Source organism: Bos mutus, chromosome 14 (assembly GCF_027580195.1).
Source record: "Bos mutus isolate GX-2022 chromosome 14, NWIPB_WYAK_1.1, whole genome shotgun sequence".
NCBI lineage: Eukaryota > Metazoa > Chordata > Mammalia > Artiodactyla > Bovidae > Bos > Bos mutus.
Window position 1 is genome coordinate 11,165,963 of NC_091630.1, and position 23,320 is coordinate 11,189,282.

The following is a 23,320-nucleotide window of genomic DNA, read 5'->3' on the forward strand; positions in this document are numbered from 1 at the left end:
AGTAAACGATTTGCTAAGCTTCAAATCCTCAGTTTGACAACGATTTTAAGAATTGTGTTCTTTTCTCCATGGACACAGTGAGGGCTCAGCAAATGTTTACTGAATAAATGAATGATTTTGAAGACTCATGACAAGTGTATACCTGCTCTGTTACTCCATGAGTTTTCTGTCTCCAGACCAAGGATCAGAGTTTTTCCATGGTAAAGTCTGCTGACTCCTCACTCTCTCTCCATGTTGCTGTAGCTCTGAAACATGGATACAGCGGGTCCCTTTTATGTGCCACCTAGTTTTCTAACTTAAGGTCAAAGGGAGCAATGGAAGTAGACCAGCTTACCCGAGAACATGAGGATAATGGCTTGGAAAAACCTGAGTGAAAAGTGGCTCTCAGATTATCATGGGACTCTGGCCCATGCCCTCCAGGGGCATCTGCAGCTGCCTCTCTGTCTCCATCTCTGGCTTTGCCACAGAGCTAGTGGGATGTCAGGATACTCCTGTTCTCCCATCTCTTCACCTAGAGTGGTCTGGTTAGCTTTTTCTGCCACATAGAGAAAGCAAGCAAACACAAACGAAAAGGTGACATGACAACAGTCTCTAGTTTTGAAGAAGATCCTCACACTTGATTTTATATAAACAGGAGCTAAGCTCATTGTCCCAACTCTCCCTCTAGGCCTTTGCATAATCAAAACCCTGTTCAGTTGTCCCCCACCCCAAAGAGAAGCAACACCTCTTCATCTGGTTGCCAGCTTTAGAACAGGGACATCAAACAACTCAGCAAAAAGAAAACTTATTGTTATTTCTACTAGAGGAACTATTGAGGGTGAGGGATGAGGAGTTTGCCAGACAGAGAAGGAATAGAAGGGCATCGAAAGGAAATTGCTCAGGCGCGGAAGGGCCCAGCATTCTGGGAAGGTGAGAAGCATGGTTTGCCTGGACAAGAGGGTAAAAAGCTGGGAACTGAAGGGGAAGGACGTCAGGGCCAGTGCTGGCTGGACTGCCTTGCCACACCGAGCAGGAATCGAGCTTTAGGCAAGAGCAGAGCTTTGCAACGGGCAAGACATGTTCTCACTTGTTTTTAGATGGTTCACTTCAGCAACAGTAAGGAGGGTATACGCGAAGGCCGACAGGTGAGAGATGAAGCGGGCAACGTGCAAGCCTTCCCTGCGTGGATGCACTCCTTTCCACCTGCTTCTACATTTATGGAAATCAGTTTAGAAAGTTTCCTGTGGAGCTTGTTAAACACACATTTTCCTAGGGCCCGCCTACAGACTCTTATTCTGGAGGGGGCTGGGAGTTTTAGGAATTGTCAAACAAGAACCACGGGGAGTGGCTTTTGTGCAGGAGAATATTTAATACTGGTCCATATCACCCAGCCCCTAACCTCCTTCCAAGAATCTCTGTTTTTTTTCTGCCAAGCCTTCCCCCACAACTACAGTCTATGCCAGCCTCACCCAGAGCAAGCTTTCTCTGGTGCTCACTATTTACACGAGAGCCCCTTAAACTTTAATGTACAGATCTTGTTTAAATGCAGACTGCGTCGGTAGCAAACCCCCAGGTGATGCTACACTGCTAGTGCACATTTCACACTCGGAGGACTAAGGTCACCTCATCAGATGTGTTGGCTCCACATCACAGTGACGATCTCTCGGTTGTTTGATGCTAGTGAGCCTTGCCTCCTAACTTGCCTGTGAATTCCCAGAGACCGAGTCTTGAATGCCTTTGGGAACTCCTCACATCACCAAAGACTGAATATACAGCTGGTGCTTTATAAACACAAGTTGAATTGAAGAATTCAATGCAAAATGGCAATAAACTTCTAGATTTCAGGTTGGGAATAAAGAATCAGTGTAAAACCTTGATCTTCATTCTTACTGTGCCTAACAGGCACTTCAATAAAGCCACAAAGAATAGCCAGAAAAAGCTCAGTGGGAGACCAATAATCTCTGCATGTCTACATTCGAATAATGTAATAACCTCTAGATGTCTATATTAATGCAATAATCTCTAGATGTCTACATTAGAAATTCAATATGAAAAAAAGTACAGCCTTGATAACTTAGAAATGACATGTACTTTCCTAGAAATTTCTCGAGCATCTTCTCAAAATATTTATCAGTCATATAATTGTATTCTACAATCCCTAAGCCCGCCACTATATAGTCAAATTATGGGTTTAGTAACATGCGATCAGGTCCCAATCTCTGAGTAAGTTAGAGTGTTTTTTTTTCTTTTAGAGTCAGGGAATTGTGTAGACTACATGAGAATCTTTATTTATTTTAATTGGAGGGTAATTACTTTACAATATTGTGATTGCTTTTGCCATACATCAATATGAATCGGCCATAAGTATGCATGTCCCCCCAATCCTGAACCCTCTTCCACCTCCCTTCTTATGTGTGGCTATGTACTGATTAAGTGACATACTTGCCCAAACCTGTTTTAGGGTGCCAAGTTTTTAATATTTCTATTCATACACAAGTATAGAGTTGAATAGTAGCATTAGTGTTAGACAAATTCAGTAAAGCCTGCTAAAGCCAAAGCAACAAGGATCCAGAAGGAATTTATGAAAAAAAGTGAGAGACAGCTTCTTGGCCAAAAAGAAAATGTATGGACAAGTGAGACAAAGGAGATGCATTTTCCCATCTAAAAGGGATCTGGCATCCAATCCAAACACCAGAACACAATTTATTGTCCCAAGTTATGTACCAAAACCAAAGAATTTAGAGCATCAGCCAAGGCCATTTTGAATGCTTCATACCAAACTAGTCCCCTTCCTTGGGTCTCCTTCTAAGAAGACATCTTAGACATCACAGGAGAAAATTGGAATGTCATAACATGGTCCGCTCCTAAAGACCACATATGTCAAAAGAGAAGAACTAGATTTTGTTGCAAAAAGAATTCTCATAGCTGCCTATATTTGAAAGAAAACAATTCATGGATCTAGAAAAGTATGCCAGACATCACATATTCTAATATAACAAAATATATTTAGGCAAGATATTTTAAACCATTATCCCTAGCGAAAGGATAGTTTAATTTTAGCAACTGTTACAGGATTGTGAGTAAATTAACCCATTATTATGTCATAAAATACCTTGCTTCATAATATCAATTTTACTATTAGGATTTGAAACAAGAGTTTTCCTGGGGATATACATTTTTATATGACATTAAGGTCATTTGTGCATATTATAAAGTAACCATGACTGTGATAATTATTCTTTTGTGCAAATATTTCAAGTAATCCTTCCAGCAGAACATTAAAAGATTATAATGTGTGTGTGTGAGTGTGTGTGAGTGAAAGGGGCTAATTCACTAAGGAGGCTAAGCCCATGAGGTTAGCTTGAGAATCTCAGGAGTTTGCCATTTGTCATGAACAGGCATGTCTTTCAAAGCACAGTGGATGGGTGGTGGAGAATAGGAGGCAAAGCAAACCTTGGATGAGCTAAAATCTTTTTTCTTGCTTCTTATGTTAGAAGTCTGGATGGATAGCATGGAAATCAATATGTATCCGTTACTCCTAGAAAGAGGCTTCGTGAAAACCCAGAGATGTCTTCCAGGTATCTGGCTGAATTTCCATGGGTATTAAAGAGAATGAGGGGGACGATCAACCAAGCCTCTCGTAACAACCCCACACTTAACCCCTGCTGATGGCATGGAGTGAGTGAAGTGCAAGTTGCTCAGTCGTGTCTGACTCTTTGCGACCCCATGGACTATACAGTCCACGGAATTCTCTAAGCTAGAATACTGGAGTGGGTAGCCTTTCCCTTCTCCAGAGAATCTTCCTAACCCAAGAATCAAACCCAGGTCTCCCAATGGGATGGAAGCAGAAGGCAAACAAATTTTTTTCACCAATACTGTTAGCAAATTGTAATGTATTCATAGCAACAAGGCACAGGGTATTTATAGGCAAAATATTGTTTTCCATCTAATCCAGAAAACATGAAGCTGTGATATAACCAACATTACTTTTTAACGGAGAAATGAGAGCTATAGCGAGACCTTTGGGATGAGGAGCGGTTAGAGAAAGAGGACTTTCTTGGTAGACTTTTTTCTATTCGTATGCCTCTAATCGGTTGAGCAAATTTAGTCACACACACTGCAGAACAGAAGCCAATCTCGTACATGGCACTATGGACGAGCATGGTTTGCCCTGGATTGAGTGCTTTTGGGGCATTAGAAGGCTCCCATCCATCCTAATCAACTTCGTGTGGACATGATTCAGCATCCGGTGTTGGCTCCGATCAGCACAAGTGTCAGTCACTGAGCGGTTTCTTGCCCACAGCCCTCTGGCCTCATTTCCTCGTGGCGGAATGTACACGATTCTTTCAGGACAATTCCCTTTCGCCTGTGCTCCAACCCTGACAGGCTTGCCCGGCTGTGGCACTGACCATATGGCGAGGCTCATCTCCACCCTCTCTCTTAATAATTCTATCTCCCTTCCTGTTCAGCTCAGACTACTTTCGTGGAGGGCATTTTATTTACAGACGTTCCCCTGAACAACCCTATATTCTCTCAAATATAGCCTTGATTCCAAGTAGATGAGCGCCCCTTGGCACCCACATACTCACTGGGATGTATCTTGTTGATCATGATTGATGGAGTTTATTTCCAAAGGGAATTAATTCAAAACTTATATAAATACTATTGTCTTTAATGCCCCAGCTTAAATTCCATTCCATTAATTCCTTATATTGTGACATATATCTGCTCTGTACTTCTAATTGTCTCATTGTCTAATTGCTATTGATCTTGAGGCTGACATATGTTAGAATAAATTCAATCTTTTCTCACTATCTTTTTTTAAATGAATTTTAAATACAATTTTTTAAGCTTTCCTTTTACTTGATATTACCCTAACAGAAATATAAATGTTCATTACACTGTTCAAGGAAACTGAAGACTATGAAAGCCTCCAGAAAGTCTTGAAATAAAATAATTTTTAATTTGTTTACCACCAGTGGCCCCCAAATTTCCCAAACTTTTTTTTTTTAATAGATCTTCTTTTAATACAATGCTTATTTGCTTAGCTCATTCAGGAGGCTATAATAAAATACCCGACAGCGGGTAGCTTACAAAAAGCAGAAATTTATTTCTCACAGTTTTAGAGGCTGCAAAGCCCAAGATCAAGGGCCAGCACGATGGCACTGTAGTGAGAGCCTTCTTCCTGGTTCACGGCTGGCACTTCCTCCCTGTGTCTCCTCGGGGTGGAAGGTACCAGCAAGCTCTCCGGGGGTCTCTTCAATAAGAGCACTAACCTTATTCATGAGGGCTCAGCCTTCACCATCTACGTGGCTCCTAAAGGCCCCACCTCCTAATGCCACCACAGGGGGCGTTAAGATTTTGTGTATGAATTTGGAGGGACACAAACATCCAATACTTTGGCCACCTGATGAGAAGAATTGACTCATTGGAAAAGGCCCTGATGCTGGGAATGATTGAGGGCAGGAGAAGAAGGGGACAACAGTGGATGAGATGGCTGGATGGCATCACCGACTCAATAGACATGGGTTTGGGTGGACTCTGGGAGTTGGTGATGGACAGGGAGGCCTGGCATGCTGCAGTCCATGGGGTGGCAAAGAGTCGGATACGACTGAGTGACTGAACTGAACTGAACTAAAACACTTCAGGATACAGCACCTATTAAATGCACTGCTCTAGGAGAAAAAGAGAAAGAAACCATTTCCAATCCCTGCAGTAGAAGAAAAACTTCTCTGCTGGGCTCTGAACACACTGCTTCCAGGATGGTCTGATCCAGGTGAGCAGCCGGTTGACCCTGTGCAGCTGGGAGGATGTAAGTACCAGCTGGAAAAACCAAACCCGGGGCGCCTTGGCTTCATTCGGGGGACCTCACTTCTGGAGAGCAGAGTGTCCCTGGACTGCCGCACAGGTGACAGGCGCAGGACATGTCAACTGACTGGAGCACCATGAGAGGAAAAGTGGCCAACCCCGCTGTGTCTCCCTTGCGCTTGCCACTTCCTGCATGCTCTTCCTAGAATTTCAAGTATTTTATTCGGATTATAACTATTATTTTAGGTTCAGCTCAACACATGACTGGAGTAATAAGCAAATCAGTTGCTTGAGACCAGCCCCTTCTTCACAGTGTTACTGCCCAGTGGCCTTTCTTCAGGTCTAAAGCTTCCCAGGTAGTGCAGCGGTAAAGAATCCGCCTGCCCATGCAGGAAACACAGGTTCCATCCCTGGGTCAGGAAGATCCCCTGGAGTAGGAAATGGCAACCCACTCCAGGATTCTTGCCTGGAGAATCCCCGTGGACAGAAGAGCCTGGCAGGATGCAGTCCATGGGGTCGCAAAAGAGTTGGACGCGACTGAAACGGTAAGCAACAAAGCGTGCCAAGCTCTTTGTCGTCCCGGAGGCTCCACGTATGCAGTTCCCTTGGCCCAGAACACCCTTCTCTTTGTGCTTTGCTTGGCGTTTCTTCCAGCTTAGATGTCAGGGCCACTAAGAGGCTTTTCCTCGGCCATCCCACACTCTCCTGCGATTCCCTGCATCCTGTTCTTTTCCTTCGCAGCACTCTTCCAGCTTATAATTCTATGTTGATTTGTCTTCCTGTCCATTGCCTGTCTCTCCCTTTCAACTCTAAGCTCCACAGGGCAAGGGCCACGTGCTCTGTTATCCATCAATCTGTCCCCAGCCTTGCATAGTACTGCATGCAAAGGTGAGGTACTTTTAAAAATAACAGTTGACCAAATGAATGAATAGTCCAGCTCTAGGGGTGCCGTTTCTCATGCTTGCTTTGGCCTCAGAGAGCGTGTACACTCACCAGTTCATCAGAGGAGCCCCTCTTCTGCTGACCCCAGCTAGAAACATATTCTCTAGGCTACCTCCCAGCAGGGAGTAAAATTAACTTGGGGTGAAATAAATTAATTAATCTTTGCAGCCAGCTTATCACTTCGGTGTTTATTACATGATGAATACTGGCTAAACACACAGGCTGAGAATTATCAGTGATCTACTTTTTAAAAAAATTCAGAAATGTGTCATTCCATGCCACTTCCTTTGTGTACAAGTCACTTATATCTAATCCATGTAGCACACAGCTGTGTAAAAGCAAGAAGGAGCAGATAAAAATATACATACTCCTTCTCTGGACAAGGTATTAGACTTGGTGACTTGTCTATGTTATCGCATTTAATTCTCACAACAACCTCATAGGCAGGTAGTATCCCATCTTATGGATGGAAAAACTGAGGCTCATCAAAAGAAAGTGTCCATACACAGAAAAAACTTTGGTTCTTTCTGCTACAGCACAGTGTGAGAAAGAGAATGGACAATGGCACATCAAAGACTTTGTGAGAGAAACGACAAAAACAAAGTCTTCATTTGGGCTCAGTTCCCTTGGACATTATTCTGGGAGAATAAGAAAGCAAGGTCTGTTTGATCAGGTACAACTCAGACTTAATAAATTACATTTATGTGATTCTAAGAAATTTTTTTCATAGTTTCACACATGAAATTAAGATGAGCTTTGCAAGCAGTTCTGTGTGTTAGTGTTTCTTTTTCTCCCCCGAATTTAGGATGTTACAATCAAAGGTGACTTGGAATCAGAATGTGGTTTAATGTTTCCTCTTATGATGCTGGGTAAAAGAGACCTACACATGTTTTCCATCTGCTCCTAATAATGTTTAAAATAAAACTGACATCAACAAAGCATTTACTTATGTACCCAGATATTACATTGAGTGATTTTTTTAATCATCTTATTTATCATCAAAATAATACTACAGAGTGGATACTGACATTAGTCCTTATTTTAGGAACAATGAAACTGACTGTGCCGCTGTGCTTGGCTGCTCAGTCGTGTCTGACTCTTTGAGACCCCATAGGCTGTAGCCCGCCAGACTCCTCAGTCTATCAGGATTCTCCAGGCAAGAATACTGGAATGGGTTGCCAGGCCCTCTTCCAGGGGATCTTTCCAACACAGGAATTGAACCCAGATCTCCCGCATTGCAGGCGGATTCTTTACTGTCTGAGCCACCAGGGAAGCCCAAAAATACTGGAGTGGGTAGCCTATCCCTTCTCCAGAGGCTCTCTTCCCGACCCAAGAAAGATATATAAAATATCTTTTTGTGTATCTTATATATTTTAATATATAAGATAATAAGAATATATAAGATAGATGTTAAGATATATATACAAAGATAGAAAATATTTTATGTATTCCTGGTTTGACCCAGGAATCGAACCAGACTCTCCTGCATTGCAGGTGGATTCTTTACCAGCTGAGCAACCAGGGAAGCCGGAAGCTGACACTCAGATAGATAGATTAACAAGCCCCACACCACACAGCTATTAAATGACAAAGCTAGGATCCAACGCAGGTCCCACCCAAGCCCTGAGAGAGTGTTTTTAATCCAAATAGCACATACTCCCCGGCCTAGCAACGCTGAGTCTGAGGCCTTCCACATCCACAGCAGAACACAGGACGACAGCGGCTGTGTCTCTCACAAGCCGTCCTTAGGTGGGCAGCTCTGCAGTCTCTAATCCTCGATGCCGAAGCTGCTGCCGGCACTGGCACTGCCGCAAACTGCGTGGCAGAAGCAGTCAGAGGTCACTGCATGTAACGCCGCCAGAGCCAGGAAATGTGGCCTTAGAGTCCCACGTGGACCCGGCACCTATGGCGTCAGTCTTCCCCAGGTTCTGGCTAAAGGCAGCTGGAAACTCAGCCCACGTTGCTATCTGCTGTCGCCAAAGTCCCGGGGCTCACACACAATCTGATTTACCAGGGGAGGCTGTGGGCTGTTATTTTTCACTCCAACAGTTCAATTCAGTCGCTCAGTCATGTCTGACTCTTTGCGACCCCATGAACCACAGCACACCAGGCCTCCCTGTCCATCACCAACTCCCGGAGTTCACCCAAACCCATGTCCATTGACTCAGAGATGCCATCCAACCATCTCATCCTCTGTCGTCCCCTTCTCCTCCTGCCCTCAATCTTTCCCAGCATCAAGGTCTTTTCAAATGAGTCATCCCAACATGGGATCTTCTGATAGGTACTCATTTGACCCTCATTTCACTCTTCACAAATACCACACCTGAGGAGACGACCTGAAGAGCTGCTATTGATTTCTCCTCCCCGGCAGACAGGAAGGCAGGGGAGGGCAGGCCGTGATTAAGGAAGCGGGCTCCAGAATTAGGCTGCTGGCTTGGAAGCCCTGGTTCTGCTACTTGGCAGCTGGTGATGTGGATGACCACTAATTCCGTCAGTTCCTCAGTTTCTGCACCTGTAAAATGTTGGCTAGAATGGGGACCTCCCTAATATCAATATCCCCAGTTATCACAATATTATCACAGGGCTATTATGAAGAATTAATGAGGTGATGGATGCGATATGCTTAGTGCAATGCCAGGCACAAGTCAATACTAGTATTACAGATAGATACCATTCAAGTGACCAGGTAGCCATTCTACTCCATGTATTGTGTTTTGTATTCTCCGCTCACACGTGTAGTTGTCCTTAAAAGTCCTAAATTAAAAGAACCCTTTCAGATGTTCAGGAGAGAGAGCTGAACCGGATGACAACCCAAAAGACATTTAGAACCACGTTTTTGGACCCCGATTGGGTTGACCAAGTAAGTAACCCACTCTGTAGAATACGTCTTCTTCCCAGTTGATCGGCTATGCCAACTCTAAACTGCTGAATGATGTGTAGTTGGTATTTATCTAAAGCAGGGATCACAAATTAAAGAGCAAGCTTGCAGTAATGCAAAGGTGTCAAGCACAAGAACAACAGAAAACAGCATAGAATAGGAAAAAAATGATAGAGTGTAAGACAAACAACAAAGCGACTGTCAAGATGCGTGGCAGATGAACTAATTCTGAGAGCCAAGAGACGGTGTAAAGTGTCTTACCCAGGAGCAGGTAGAACTGGGGAGCCCAGCCTCTGTCTAAGGAGCTGGTGTTCACACAGCCCTGACGAATTATTGCCTATGGAAACGCAGGTCCCCTGTCACCAGAATTTCCTGTTTTCCAACAAAAGCAAAAAATCTAAACTTTCATATGAAACCTGCTGAGTTATCAACATCAGCAATGAAACTCAAATTATTTTTTAAACTCTCTTTAGGCCACACAAACTAGGTAATATCTGCATGCTTCTGGTTTTCACACATGACAAGAGCCCCAGGTAACTTCCGATCTGCAGTGTAGAGAAGAATTAAATCACATGCATACGTATCAGTCACGGAGCGCACCCTATGTTGCCAGTCAGCATGTGAAACATTTTACACGTGTTGTGTCATTTAATTCTCACAACAACTCTATGAGTTCGGGACTACTAGTTCTCAAGAAAAAAAAAAAATTGAGGCTTGGAGAAATTTCCATTTTAATCATGGAAAGCCAAAGCTTAGCAAAAGCCAAGTGATTTGCCTGAGATTATGCAGCTAATGAAATAAAAAGACGCTTACTCCTTGGAAGAAAAGTTACGACCAACCTAGGCAGCATATTAAAAAGCAGAGACATTACTTTGCCAACAAAGGTCCGTATAGTCAAGGCTATGGTTTTTCCAGTGGTCATGTATGGATGTGAGAGTTGGACCATAAAGAAAGCTGAGCACTGAGGAATTGATGCTTTTAAACTGTGACGTTAGAGAAGTCTCTTGAGAGTCCCTTGGACTGCAAGGAGATCCAACCAGTCCATCCTAAAGGAGATCAGTCCTGGGTGTTCACTGGAAGGACTGATGCTGAAGCTGAAGCTCTAATACTTTGGCCACCTGATGTGAAGATCTGACTCATTTGAAAAGACCCTGATGCTGGGAAAGATTGAAGGCAGGAGGAGAAGGGGACGACAGAGGATAAGATGGTCGGATGGCATCACTGACTTGATGGACAAGAGTCTGAGCAAGCTCCGGAGTTGGTGATGGACAGGGAGGCCTGGCATGCTGCAGTCCATGGGGTGGGAAAGAGTCAAACATGACTGAGCAACTGAATTGAACTGAACTGATGCAGCTAATAAGTAGGAGGGCTGGCATCTGAGCCTAGGCAACCTGACCCCAGAGGCCACGCATTTCCATTTGGTGGACGCATTGAGTGAAGGAAACAGAAAGTGTCCTTTCAGTTTGGAGGAGGTACAGAAGAAGCAGTTTTGATTATCAAACCATAAGGCATGCCAGAAGTGAAAAGACCCCTCAGATGGAGGGTTTCTGCTGCCACTAAGTCGCTTCAGTCATGTTCAACTCTGTACGACCCCGTAGACGGCAGCACACCAGGCTCCTCTGTCCACAGGATTCTCCGGGCAAGAATACTGGAGTGGGCTGCCATGCCCTCCTCCAGGTCTCCTGCTTGATACTCGGGAGCCGAAGTCTTGGATGTCCCTGGGGGTAGGCAGACAATTTGGAAGGCATCTCAGGAGACACTGTGTTTACCTCGCTCCCCAAGCACACCATCCATTTCCCTTTACCCAACAGACCAGCCTACTTAGTCAGGGTTTGGGCTCTGCACTATTTCGCCCACACCCAGGCTGAAAACCAGTCCCTGACATGGAGAATGTGAAGTCTCCTCAAAAACTTGCAAACGCTTTAAACATGGGCATGCTTCTTCCATGAGGGGAGATTCCCTAGTGGAAGGGCAAATAAGGAATAATTAGCAACAATTATTTCAAAAAGTCTCCCCTTTCACAGGAAGGAAAGCTACACCAGACCCTGCCAACAGAGGAAGTGGTCCCAGATCCTGTTCTTTGGGTTAGAAAAAAAGAAGACTAAGTATAAAATTGTGCTTCAAAACCCTTGATTTACCTCTTTTAACTTAACACTTGAGTTAAGCAGGAGGCTGCAGGAGACCATGTTATTACTAAATTAGGCTTTTCTTTTCCTTTGATGTCCCTGATGTGGTTTGCTTGCACATATTGGGGTATTTAGTAAATGAACCCTGGGCCCCGGTTATTTATTTATTTACCAATTTCCCTGGCATTATCAAAAGCGAGGAGCAGCTGTGATTTCCCCCAGTTCAAGCATGCAGCTGAATGTTTAAGAGGCCTGCCTTGCCCAGGCTCCTGCACGGCTGTAGAATTACAGTCACTAATGCATGAAAACGGGAGACAAGATGTCAAGCAAAGCCTGGGCTTCCAGCTGTGGGAAGGGGATATTCTCTGAAACCTTTGGGCTTGTCATAGATGAGTTACGGATAAGCCAAATGGAAAAGCCGGCGGCTTTTGGCCTTTTGGAGACTTGGAACCCTTTAAGCGTCTCCTCAGTAAGTCAGAAGAAAGAACAAAAGAGGATTCCCACCCCGCCCCTACTCCCCCACCATAGGTTCCACGCCTTCTGATTCAGATGACATGACCTGAAACGAGTTTCTCTGAACTGGCCCAGGGCTGGTATCCAGGAGGGGGACACTAGGAGAGGCACGCTGGACATACTTAAAACACAGACATACTCATCCCGGGAGATATTTCAGCCCGTCTCTGGGCCCCACAAGTACCTGTGAGTTGCCACACGCCTTCTCCCAGAACCACATGGACACCGCACCCCCAACAAGTTAATAACCAGAGAGCACCATAGCCCTGGCACCAGGGCAGGCCTCCAGCACCTGCTCAGTGACAAGGCTACTTTCCGCTCGGTGGGTGTCTGTGCCATCCAGGTTTGTTTAATATCTTCATCGTTACTTTGTTGGGCTCATTTTGTACTCCTTACAGAACTCTAAGGCAAATATACCTTTCTCCAGATTCCTCTCTATAGCAAAGAGAATTTAGAAATATTCCTGTGTGTTGACGTTATCTATGTTGTATTAGTTATCTATGGTTATGTAACAAAATGCCCCCCACACACAAAAAAGTTTTAAAACAACACATCCTCTCACAGTTTCCTTGAACTAGGAACCAGGGGAGGCTTAACTGCATGCTCTATCTCAGCGTCTTTCACTCCCATGCTTTGATCCAGGTGCCATTGGGGTTGCAGGCATCTCAAGGTTCAACTGGACGAGCATCTGCCTCCAAGCTCACATGATGGGCAAGAATCAGTCTCTTACAGGACTTTGGAAGGAGACTTCAACTCCTCCTTGGCTGCTGGCCAAAGGTCACTCTTAGTCCCTTGCCACGTAGGTCTCTTCATTGGGCAGCTCAACCACAGCAGCAAGCTTCATCAGAGGGAAGGGGACAAGGGAAAGAAGGGAAGAGTAGAGGGAGGTGGATCATTTAACCCAAACCCCATCCACTAGGGAACAAATGAATCACTATCCATCATACAGACACCAAATGGTGTCTCCTACAGATTATATCCAGCTCATGAATGAATCAGATCCCAGATACGGTTATAAAACAAGCTTTTTAACCTATCCTGAAAATAGTCACTTTTTCATCAGGCCAGGGGCATGAGAGTGTTAGGACATTTTTACTTAGAGCAGACAAGGAGCCGCCATCAGAGCTGGTAATGGAGAAACAGAGGGCCACTTTCAGGAACACGTTTGTTTCTGCCGCAAAGGGCTTTCCATGGAACTTCTTCTCCCCTGTTATTCCACCCTTACCCCCCTTCTCCCTCACCAGCAGAACCTAAGCACACATTATCCCCACTTCATGCACTGCCCCCTGCCATCCTAGGGAGCGAGAAATTGGAAATGAAACACATGATATGCAGATTGGTTTTAATCACCTGGAACAGATGGTGCAGAAAGTGGCAGGTAAGCGCAGTTTCGAATTTCCTTTGGATGTTTCTTAAAATGCAGAAACAACAAAGAAATTAAATGGACTGTCAAATGTCAGTGTCAGTTCTGGCTTTGAACGGCCAGGCTTCACCATGTCTATACATAACCCTACTACTATCTGAATCTATTTCCTCACTTCTCCATTAATTAACTAACATTTCATGAGCTAAATGCAAAAAGATACACATGAAACAAAGCAGGCAGGCTTTACTCCTTGGCTGTGGGAGAATGGACGGGAACCCAGTAAATGCATGTGAGCCTGGCTCACCTGAGCTCTGCACTAGAACAGGTAATTGCAATAAATCATCCCTTGCCCTGTGATCCCAGCCTAGTGAAGATTAATGGCAGTAGACACTAAAGCTGCCAACTTGGAAGATTTCCGTGGTGGTGGAGAGGAGGCTATGCGTGAGGAATGTGTGATAAAATGCTACGCTGGGACCATAATAAATGGGCTGGAAGGGAGCCGAGGTCCTCCTCTGTAATGCAGAGACATTAAGACCTGTCTGATTGTGATGACAGACAGGTATTTGACTGAGCATGCTGGCAGCCATAAAAAAAAAAAAAAAAAAAATAGCTAAAAGCTAATGTCAAGATGTGATGTAGTCCTGCCACCTGCCATCAGGAGTCATTACGGCTCTGACCACTTGCTCGTAGGGAGGGCAAGAGGAAACAATATTGTATCTGACTGTGAAGAATCGGCTACATTTGATTTGTGGCCCCGATGGCATGACTGGTCCCACTCACCCTAGTGATGAAGCCACTGGCAACTCCTCACTGGAGGGGATTTGAGGGCGGACTTGCTTTCACTCCTTCCAGTTAGGAGGAAGCCGGTGACGGGAGGAAAGGATGGTCTGAAGTAATTGACTGAATGCTGTTTATGCAAAGGAAAGACCATCTGGACACAACTGGAGGTGTGGCCTTCAGCCCAGGAGCTCCTTCAGCAGTGAGAGTCTCAAGAAAGCCAAGATGCCTGCAAAGCTCAAGCCAGATGCTCTTCAGCAGGTTGTGTGTTTGTGGACCTGGAAGTAAACCTCCTGTGTGGATGACAATGTGCTCTGGGGCATGAAAAGAAGGACTGTCCTGACACAAGCTTTGCACCTTTCGATGCTGAGGAGGAGCTAAGAGAAAGGGGTAAGTGCTGTGCTGGAAAGGCCTCTCTTAGTTTGTTCAGTTCAGTCAGTTCAGTTGCTCAGTCATGTCCAACTCTTTGTGACCCTGTGGACTGCAGCACGCCAGGCCTCTCTGTCCATCACCAACTCCCGGGGTTCACTCAAACTCATGTCCATCAAGTCGGTGATGCCATCTAACTATCTCATCCTCTGTCGTCCCCTTCTCCTCCTGCCCTCAATCTTTCCCAGCATCAGGGTCTTTTCCAATGAGTCAACTCTTCGCATGAGGTGGCCAAAGTATTGGAGTTTCAGCTTCAGCATCAGTCCTTCCAGTGAACACCCAGGACTGATCTCCTTTAGGATGGACTGGTTGGATCTCCTTGCAGTCCAAGGGGCTCCCAAGAGTCTTCTCCAGCACCACAGTTCAAAAGCATCAATTCTTCAGCACTCAGCTTTCTTTATAGTCCAACTGTCACATCCATACATGACCACTGGAAAAACCATGGCCTTGACTAGACGGACCTTTGTTTGCAAAGTAATGTCTCTGCTTTTTAATATGCTGTCTAGGTTGTCTTTGTTAGGTCTGCCAAAACGAAGTACCACAAACTATTGGCTTCGACAACAGAAATTTATTGTCTCAGTTCCAGAGGCTGGGGGTCTGGAGTCAAGGTGTCAGCAGGTTGGCTCTTTCGAGGGCTCTGAGGGGAGGGTCTGCTCCAGGCCTGTGTCCTCAGCTCACAGATGGCCATCTCAATGTGTACATGGCATTTTCCTTATATTTGAATCTACCTCGTTTCCCCTTTTTAAAAGGACACCAGTCTTATTGAATTACAGCCCACCCTAATGACCCCTTCCTTTTTTATATGACCTCTTCTTAACAAACACTGTCACATGAATTCATCTCAAGTTTCCTTTACGACCATACTGCAAGGTGGGTTAGTATTACCTCAATTTGAAAATACAAATGAAGTTCAGAGGGGTTATGGATGATGACCAGGGGCGGTCCTAGACAAGTAATCTGTGCAGTCATAGAGGGCCACGCACTTAAAGGGACGCATGTTTGGTTTAATGATCTGATGCTACTACCTTAAAATTTTTATTTTGAAAAAAATAGCTAATTCTCCACTGGACCCCACAAATTATATTGCCAGTCTTGACCAGTGTCCCACAGGTCTCAGAGGAGTGAAATCAGGATTCAGAACCAAGTGAGCCTGATGTCAGTACACTCCACAGTTCTGCTTTTATTTCACTGGGTTGTATCTTCTTACCATCATCCATTCCCAAAAATGTCTTAACAAGGACAGTATGACTGTATATATGAAATAATATGAGTATCAAGTTATAAGTATAATGACAAATCACATTTTTCACAAGTGACCGTAACAATATCACCCATTCCACATGCTCTTGTGCAGTGTGATCTTGACACTCCCCCACCACAGAGTGAAATCTAACGTCCCTCCCCTTAAACTTATGCTGGCCTGCCTCGTTTGCCTTTGGCCAATGCCACACAGCCAAAGTGACGCCCTGGGACTTGGGAAATGAGGTCACAAGGAGACTGGCAGCTACTGGAATGCTAGCTCAAGGGATCCTTCTTTGGGGAACCCAATTTCCGTGCTATGAGATGCTCAAGCCACATGGCAATGCCCTTAGAACATGTGCAGATGTCATTCAGTCCACAATCCAAGCTAAATTCCCAGCCAACAGCCACTACCATGCCAGCCGTGTAGTGAGTCAGCCTGATCAAGCCTTCAGTCAGGAGAAATTGAAGCATCCAACTGAGCCCCATCAACCCACAGAACTATGAGAAAAAAATAATAAATTATCTTGAACCACTACGTTTAGAGATGATTGGCACATAATACTAGCTAAGCAGAACAGTATGCAGACACTCAAACAAATGACTGATTCCTGATTTGTTGTTCTTATCTTTTTTCACTGGACTTTGTTCTACTGACTCAGAGTAGTCAGTCCGTATATCATAGGTCACTTGACTGAGCAACAGGAGGAGCTATTTTAACCCCTTCAGGTCATTAAGGTTCTATTCAGATGTTACTAATACTAGATAAACATGTTCACTGCTCACCTGCCACTGGAAAGAGCTAAGACCCTTCTAAAGGCTCCTAACATCATCTTCAAGTGACAATGGCTGGGAAGACATGTCCTACCAGTAAACCCAAGTTCTAGTTCTCAAAATTAACTTACCAACATCATTCATCTAAGAGTTGACCCCCACAATTTCAATTCTCTAGACTCACTCTAAGATTTAAGATGGCTCTTCAAACACTATTTGGTCTACAAAGAATCAATGCTGTATTTATTCACACAATTATTTACATACATCTGCCCATCCTAAGACGCTGTTTCCAGAGAGAAAGTACCAGCAGAAATCTGGCCGATCAATGATATCATGCAATCAATTATTAGGCATAAATATGATTTTTCTTCTGCTCTTTTGGATTCATTGCTTAGCCAACAAGCAGTAAATCTGCAACAGCCAGTTCCTATCTATTCTCCTAATTCTATAACTTACCATCTGTCCCACACACCACAGGCATACTCACACACACGAAAGCAGTGTGTGAGTGGTATCTGAGATGGAGTCAGAATCTAAGAAGCATGTATTGAATAAATTTAAAAAACACAAGAAGTCACTGGTGCTTCAAAAAGGAAAAGCTCTTAGAAATAATCTGATCTTCTACCAAAAGAGTTTACAGAATATGCCATAACACACATATGCACACACACACACAATCTATGAATTCTGGTAAGCTTTATCAGTTTTCCTATATCCTATGTCTGCCTATCCTGTTTCTCTCAATTATCAAAAGTTATACACTGGCCTTTTAGTAGAGTATGCCATGTTTTGGTAGAATGTCTTGAGAGGTTAAGTTATGTTTAGTGTTAGGAAAATCATTAGAACTTATCATTCCAGTCTGACTTCCTTCCCAATGTAGCCATTTATGCAAAATGTTCCATTTAGAGACTGTCCAGCCTCTACCAACCCAAATTATTTTTATATCACACACTCTCCTTGCTTCTGTCTCTCTCTTTCTCTGTCTCTGTGTCTCTCCCTCTCTCTCTCTTTCACACACACACACATTTCACCAAAAAAGCTTTCAATGCATTTTCTGTACATTTCCAGTCCCTTACTGTCAATGGGAATTTGTGTCTGGAGTTAGGGCCATTCACTGTGAATTCACAAACAGCTTACAAGTTCTCCAAGTCAGCAACTACCAGATCTGTTGCAGAAATCCTAGCAGACGTGATTTCTGGAGAAGAGCCAAGAGGGCTGAGAATCTGTTGTGAATTAGCCAGACTGTTTCCACTGGGCACATCTGACTCTGCTAACATCTAAGATCATGCATCTCCCTAACCCAGAGCCTGTGACTTGCCAGCAGGGATAAAGAGGGCAGCACAAGTCCTAAGCCTGGGCCCTAGGGTTATGGTTTATAAACAGAATCAAATCATGGCCTTGGACTTTCCTTATTCTAAGGGATAAAGATGATTCAGGCTGAAGCATCTGGGAAACATGGAAATCATTAGCAGGCTAAGCTGTACATAACAATCAAAGTATTAAGAACCCTCAGTAAATAAAATGACCAGCATTTCTGATCTCCCAAGGTCCCCAGACTGGGAAACATGGCCAAGAGGACTTGTAGTCATCCCTGGATCCAGGCCTCCTTCCCCTAGCCAAGTGATTTCTCCACCACTAAAAGCCGGCTACTCCCTTCCTGCTGCTTTCCGAAACACCACTTCCTGGGTCTTGCATCCCCTGCTGCTTTGGATTCCACACACGGTTTACTTTCAGGGAAGGAGAATGAGCTTGTAGTCTGGGCCTTCCGTGGGCTCTCTGTGTTAAGGGGGCTGGGGGAGAGGAGAGGAGGGCCACTGCTTCCCTACTGTCTTCTGTTCTCCTCTGACCTTGTTGTTTCACAATGCCACTTCTACACTAGTATGGCTGGATATATTCATGCCCGCCTCCAATTCATCGACTAACACTGAAATGATTTATCAGTCCACTGACCCATAGGAATGGTCTATTCTTCTCTATGGGGGTGGTACCACCCCTCCCCAAAGGGTGATCTTCAGAAATGTTTAGGGACATTTCATTACTTGCCACAATGACTGGAGCATTTTATTGGTGGGACCAGAGATGTCAGGGGCTTCCCTCAGAGCTCAGTTGGTAAAGAATCTGCCTGCCATGCAGGAGACCCCGGTTCGATTCCTGGCTTGGGAAGACCTGCTGAAGAAGGGATAGACTACCCACTCCAGTATTGTTGAGCTTCCCTTGTGGCTTAGCTGGTAAAGTATCTGCCTGCAATGCCGGAGACCTGGGTTTGATCGCTGGGTTGGGAAAATCCCCTGGAGAAGGCTACCCACTCCAGTATTCTGGCCTGGAGAATTCCATGGACTGTAAAGTCCATGGGGTCACAAAGAGTCCGACACGACTGAGCGACTTGCGTTTTCACTTTCACTTTTCAGAAATGCCAGACATCCTGCAAAGCCCAGGAGAGTTCCCTGAAGCAAACCTTCCCATCCAAAATATCAGTTCCCTCCACTGAGAAGCACTAATAGAGCTGACTAGCTAAGGCAGAATTGTTCATGCTCTCCACTACGCCTCCATCAGACCAGGGAAGCAGGATGGAAAGGAGAGAGCAAAGGAATCCAGGTCAAGGGTGAAGGCTCCCCACACAGCTCCCCTGGTGACAGCTGGACTTGGACAAAATCCACAACATTCCTGAGCCTGTTTTTTCATCATAAAATCAGGACAAAAAAGAGTGAGCGTAAGAGAATGTGCATAAAATTGTTAAGATTTGAAATGCAGAGGAATTTACTCATCAGTTTTCCAAAAAAGGAAAAATAAAGAGGGAGAAGAGACACTGCCTCATGGGAAGGTGAGAGAAGAGGTCTCCCGATGGGGGCTCAAGCATTGATTTCTGATAGACTTGGGAAATGTGTGACATGGGTGTCTGGGGCCGGAGAGCAGCAGAAGGGGAAAGTGAGTTTGAGAGCCCCAACTGCCAGCAGGCTACTAGCAAAATATTTGAACTGTGCAATGTGACCTCAAAACTGTCAGGAGAAGTAGTAGAAAAACATGGCATTGTGAGGTTAGATGTCTTTTTGGAAACTTGCAGGGGGTGAATTTTGCATCAAGTTGGCTCAGAAACAGAACCTGTTTGGAGACAGGAGAATAAAACTAAGGGTCAGAAGAGACATTAACCAGGATATAGAGCTGGTGATTCTAATCCAGTTTATCTGAATTTCAAATGTACAGAGAAATGGCCGGTCACAGCAGGATCAAGTAGGTATAGAAAACAAATATTTTAAAATTGTAATTAAATCTCAATTCTCCCATGCCCTACTGCACTCTGCCATAGAGCCTCAAACTGACAACTGACCAGTATTTATTGAGATCTTAACTATGTCTGTCCATCTAGCAGTGACTATAAATAAGCTGAACATGCAAGCATGCTCTCAGGTATACACGTTTCTGGAATGGGTTTTGGGGTCAAATACCCTAAAATGCAATCCAGGTCTATCATCTCAGGGCAGGTCATTTTAAAACCTGAGTCCCCATATCCTCATCTATAAAATGGCAACAAATATAATACCTATGTCAGAGGAATAGGGTTGGAAGGATGTAAGACAATCCACGCAAACGCACATTATTGTTCATGGTGCTTAATAGGGCACATGACTCAATGTGTCCACTAAAGTAAAAGGAGCTAAGGGAGGTCAAAACTTCCACGTGTTTGTCTTCTTGAGTTATCACAGTTGTACACTGCAGTCACCCATGATGGAATTAAGTCAAAAGAGATCATGAGACATGAAAGCCTGATTTTGTACACCACTGATCCCTTAATTCTTTTATTGCAATCCTAACACAGAAGTTTTGGGAAACGGGGAACAGGGTCCCATTAAAAGAATTTTTGTGAACGTATAAATTTACAGAACCACATTACTCTCAAACTAGTGAAAACAGATGCCTCCCAGAGAACCAAGTAAACTCAGTGCTTCCAAAATCCTGCCCGTTTCTGGCATAGCAGGGGTACTGTGTTCATGCTCACAGGAGGAGTACTCTAAATGGATACTCTAGCGACTGAGATATTCGATGCCAGTGAACATGCTTCCCAACGTTTATATGCTGAAATGCTTCCTCTCTATTTTAACGTGAGTATGACAGAAATCTGGATAAGACAAGCTGACAATTTGTGGACTAAAATATGTGACAATATGACCTTATAAGGCTCCTCCTTCCTCTAATGGATGGGATTGCACTGTTACACATGAATCCAGCCATTAAATTACTGCATGTAAACCTGGAAGTGTTGCCTTTGCATGATGAGAATAAAAAACTCAAGAGAAGCTTCAGCTTCTAAACAAATAATGTTCTCTCAACCCATGTACCCATACATGCAGGCTTCATCCGTGGTGTTGACTTAATGAGAAAATGATTTGGGGAAGATGACCGGTATCCTACAAAGAAGGTGCTAAACCATCTCCCATGTCGAGTCATCAGGCAACCTCTTGGATCACAAACTCCATGAGGGTAGCTGTACCCTGTGTCCATTTTGTTCATTACTAAGTCTTCAGCAGCCTGCATAATGCAGGAGGTGTGCAATAATTTTTAGAATAAATGCTTCCTGAACTCCAATCAAATTATTTTGAACAGCATCTAGGTTGGCACCCTGAGCAAGGACGTGACCTCCTCACTAGGTTTCAACGTGTTCAGTGCTTCAGCCTTAGAGAAAAGAAGAGCAACAACTGTTTTGAAACTCCACCAGCAAGAACCCTTGACACATTTGAAAGATGAAAAGGAAGGTGCCAACCAGTGAAAAGCAGCAACAGGGCCAGACAGACATTCATCTTTCTGACCATAGATCTTCATTTACTTTACTTTCGTCAATACTCAGCCATTTGTGGTAAGAATCTCCATTCAGACTTTCAGCAAAATTTCAGATCAAAGATGCCGCAGCTAGTGCAGAGCCCTAGTGTGGGAAGTTGTTAGGGAATCGTCACTGTGCATTGTGCACTTTATTACTTTCATTATCCTGTGGATGTCAGCAATAGTGTGAAACAGTGAGGACAGTGGATGGTTATGGAGCACTCTGCTCTGTATTCCATATGTACTGTCTCACTTAGTACTCACTAAGCCACCATGAGATAAAGACTACCGATCCCCTTGTTTCAATTGCAAAAACCCATCATTCATAGAGGATAAATAGCTCCACAGAGGTCTCACATGTGCTAAATGATGGAATCAGAATTTAAATGCCCGAAACTCTTAACTAGACGACTTTCTAGTTAAGTAATATCTTAAGACTTGTCTCCACCTTCTTTCAGCAAACTTAGATGATGTAGGTGACAAATAAGAATAATCTGCATATTGCTGTGTCTGTTTTTCTTAATTCATTTCTACCAAAAGAGTTAGCGTGATCTAGACCATGAGGAGCTGTAATGACATCCCAGGGCCTGTCTCACACACCTCTCAGGGTGGAGGAACCAGAGCAGGATAGCTATGTGGGGGTTTTCCTTCACCTACCATTGCACAAGCCGAGCTGATAAGGCCTTTGCCATAAGAAGACTTGCACAAGTAATTCACCTCTCTGAGCTCTCTCCAGAGGGAAGAACATGAGTTTTGGATTCAGAAACAGAGAAAGGACTCCTGGGAAGCCACCAGAGACAGGGTGGAGAAGTTGTGATTCTTTGGTCATTCCACCTATTGCAGTCATCAGGCGTCAGTATATTCATTCATGAGCGCAAAGATGGTCTAGATCTTTGCTACCCAATAGGATAGCCATTGGCCACATGTCGTTATTTAAATTTCAATTAAGTAAAAGTAAGTAAAATGAAAGATTCAGTTCTTCAGTTGCAATAGCCAGTTTTCAAGTGCTCAGTAGTGCGTGTCACAGTACAGATCTTGACCATGTCTAGAACACCCCAATCATTGCAGAAAATCTAGATTAAAATCTAAAATCTAGATTTAAAAAGAGCAAACCCTTGCTGGTCAATGACTGTTATTTAAAGAAAAAGGGGCCATGTGCTTTGATACTCGCTGTTTGCTTGCTAAGTCGCATCCAACTCTTTTACGACCTCGTGGACTGTAGCCCGCTAAGATCCTCTGTCCATGGGATTTTCCCAGCAAGAATACTGGAGTGGGCTTCCATTTCCTTCTCCAAATAACACCAATAAACACCACTAATTAATCTACTGGCCATATTCAAACTCTGCCAACTGGGCCACTAATGTCACACTTTTCCTGGACCAGGATGCAACCATCCAGGACCAAATAATGTATCTAGTTATGTCTTCTTTGTCATTTAATGTGAAGTTTTTCCCTAATGGATTGTATTAGTCATGACTCATCCAACTATAAGGGGAAAAATACCCAACTCAAAAATAACTTAAGCAAAAACAGAAGAGGCATTTGTTTTATAACTGAAAAAATCTAGGAATAAATCTCAGCTGGTCCCAGGGTTCAAATTTCTCATTAAAACTGTATCTCTGTGTGTCTCAGCCCTACTCTCTCCGATGCTGGCTTTCTTCTTAGGCTGGCTGT